This window comes from Amphibalanus amphitrite, unplaced genomic scaffold, assembly GCF_019059575.1.
Source record: "Amphibalanus amphitrite isolate SeventyFive unplaced genomic scaffold, NRLGWU_Aamphi_draft 001751F_arrow, whole genome shotgun sequence".
Taxonomy (NCBI): Eukaryota; Metazoa; Arthropoda; class Thecostraca; order Balanomorpha; family Balanidae; genus Amphibalanus; species Amphibalanus amphitrite.
Window position 1 is genome coordinate 109,071 of NW_024883244.1, and position 3,058 is coordinate 112,128.

General features: G+C 51.3%; 1 long non-coding RNA gene across 1 annotated transcript; it reads right to left on the bottom strand.

The window, feature by feature from the left end:
• Window positions 1–1,342: 1,342 nt before the first annotated feature.
• LOC122374983 lies at window positions 1,343–2,236 on the bottom strand. Its single transcript, XR_006255312.1, has 2 exons — window positions 2,158–2,236; window positions 1,343–1,894 (listed from the first exon to the last, which is right to left on the bottom strand). It is a non-coding gene; the product is annotated as an uncharacterized LOC122374983 (long non-coding RNA).
• Between the last annotated feature and the right edge of the window lie 822 nt (window positions 2,237–3,058).

Below are 3,058 nucleotides of genomic sequence, written 5' to 3' on the forward strand. Positions count from 1 at the left end.
TCCTCAACACTCCAGCGTTGATCTGTAATCATCGTCCCATTGGATAAGCTTTGATCAGAGCACGCCACCAAATAGTCAATATGGATTCCACTACTCAGTACTCATCACCAGTCACCTCAATATTCATCAACCCAGAACGGACTCCGAAATTTGACCTCCAATTGCCTTAGCCTTTCTACGATCACTCACAAATAACGACCACAATAGGGCATATCGAGCCCCTACTGCCTGAGCCACTGCCGAGTATCTACGGTTAAAGGGAGGGTACAAAACGGGGCACACTACTGACGACACTGCCCCAAAAGCCGGGTCACTGACTGGGGAGTGGGGACCCTGTGAACGTTGTATAAGTTGATCTGAATTGAGAGCATGTGAATTTACCCTGACCTGCAGTAGCAACTAGCACCATCGGCACCAATGAGTCATGTCAGCACAATTTAATGCGGGTTTACCTTTATTTCTACTCCATGGAGTCTGAACGGAGCGATGAATTTTACCCCTACCCAGCACCTTATCCCAGGATAATACGTTGCATTGCGTGTTTCCTGATTCACGTGTGTGCGTCCAACAAACTCAACGTCTAATCCGTGAAATGTGGCTGGGTGCCATATGAAAGTTTTCATGCAGCCCATAGAGCAACAGACACCAGCACAGCTGCAATGTCAGAACCTCAGTCAGCCTGTCAGAACCGCCGTTGTCCCTTCAACGTCACTTCTTGCTGCTATCCGACCAACCCCTGCTGCTGAGGTTGTTAGTTCGAAACAGAACCCAATTATTGGAAGGAGCGTGTATACTTGCATATTGCCCTGTATGTATGTACAGTAATTTGATGTAAAGAGAGCCTCCCTGTCCCCGGTGTCGCCTTTCGCGTGCAAATGTATAATGCATGCTACGACAGCTAAGTCTGTTTTGAGGAATACAGAGTAAACCATCCCCTACAGCCACCTCTCATAGCGTAAATGAACAGCTTCTGGTGTAACTGTGCATGAAGTGGCGACCTAACAGTAGTTTTTGCACCTTCTAAAGAAAGCCGAGTCTCCCTGCGTACGTGGGTGTGGAGCTAGACTTGTTTGAGCGAGCGCATTGGCTGTTTTGTGTGCAAACAACTCTGTACAAAATCGTGCCCGTCTTCAGCTGCCATATTGTGAGTGTATTTTGCATGGCTGGGGATTTAATAAATAATGGAAAAACGAGGTTGAATATTACTTTGTTACGAACACAATGTAGAAAATGGGAAGACTGGTTCAGCCACATGACGGAGGTGGAAATGAAAGCGGGCTAAAATCACTGGGTGATCAAAATGCATCTTTTTCAAGACTTTTTAGAACCCAAAGTGCACTGACTGACTTATGACAATAATGTATTCATATGGTCATCGGCAGCTGGCGGTAAACGGCCGGCCGCTGCGCACTCCGGACACTATCAGTATAGGGGCGGCGGCAGACGCGCGGCCCCGCGGGTCCCGTGCTCCGGTGAACGCTAATCGACGGGACGCGCGGGCCGCCCGGCGTCTGCCCGCCAGCTCCGACACAGCGCAGCGCTCACCGAAAACTCATCCAAAACGGGCACACACACCACGACTGACGCATCCTCACGTGTAGCACTAACTCACTTACACTCGCGGCTCACCCACAGTGGCACCACCCAACTCACGAGGCCCAGCCGTCTGGCGCGTTCGCGCGGTTGCAACACCGTCCGCCCGCGCCCGGAATTGAACCCACGCCGCCGGCTCACTGTCCCAGGCACACTGCACCGTCTCCCACCTCTGGTACGGCGGCGGGACGCGGGGTTTACTTCTTCTTGAGTCGGTCGGCGCTGGCGTCGAACTGGTCGTCGTTGATGTTGAGCATCAGCGTGCCCGTGTTGAGGTAGACCTTGTCTGTGACTGGGCGATCTGTGAAATACCAGAGAGTGAAATCAAACGAGTTCCAACCGAACACGCCTCACACAGGCCATGGGATCTACAAACGAGTTACGATAGATGAGTCCTCAAGAAAGCTTTTAAATCGTATTGGCAGAAATCTGCTTCCCATCCACATGGTGTTGACCTTTTCTCAAATGTTGGTTCTAGCAAAAAGGCGAGAGCCGACTTTCGCTACTAAGCCATCGAATAAAACCCTCAAAAGTTAAATAGATAGCGCAGCAGCACAAACGTACCGTGCGCGCGATGTTCTGCGCGGCGCGGATCTTCCTCAGCTTCAGGTAGCCGGGGTTCTCGCTGATCGCCTTACCCACGTGCGGCCGAGTCAAGGAACACTAACACCAAAATCAGATCGAGTCAACACTACCAGACAGTCGTCGATTACCAAAGATCTCGTCACCCGAGTCGACCACCCTCTCCCGGTCCCCTGCTCTGCCTCGTCTCCCCCTCCCCCCTCTCCCCATGTACAGGCCGCCACGACCGTCCTCAGACACCACAGAAAAATCAGCCCCGCAGTTACGTTACAATGGCGCCATCGGACGGCCGCGCCGGCAGCTGTACTCTCCATGGCCGATAGGTGCGGTCCTGTCACACTCTACGTGCGGCCTTACAGCGGAGGGCGAATCTCAGGCCAACCGCCAAGATTTCACACGATAGTGACGTAGCAGAGCAGGGCCGGAGGGGCGGAACGACTACAGAGTCGGATTCGCCTTTGTTCATCATTCGGAGAGTGAATCAAGTCAGAATGCCTAAGCTGGCACCTCATGAAAGAAAAAGTTCATCATCGCGAATATAGGTATCAGAAATTTCCTTTCGGTACTACTTTTTGTTATATTACTGCCTACCGAAAAAAATTGTTGCGTCTTAAAATTAGCTGATAATCGACTACTATTATTAATAATTTCCACTTGGCGCCCTTTTACATGCCAATAATGGAAATCTGATCTCGAACGTATGGCAAAAAGCAATATCTAACTTAGAGGATGAACTATTTCCTCTGAGGCATAAAACGTTGTCCCACACAGCAAGGCGATGCTGTGCAATACGTGGTGTGCGGCCACCACGTCCCGCGCAGCTGTGGCGGTCGTGTGATAAAGGATATCATCTCAGCGGCCTCAGTTTCCTCCCTCGGCCCTG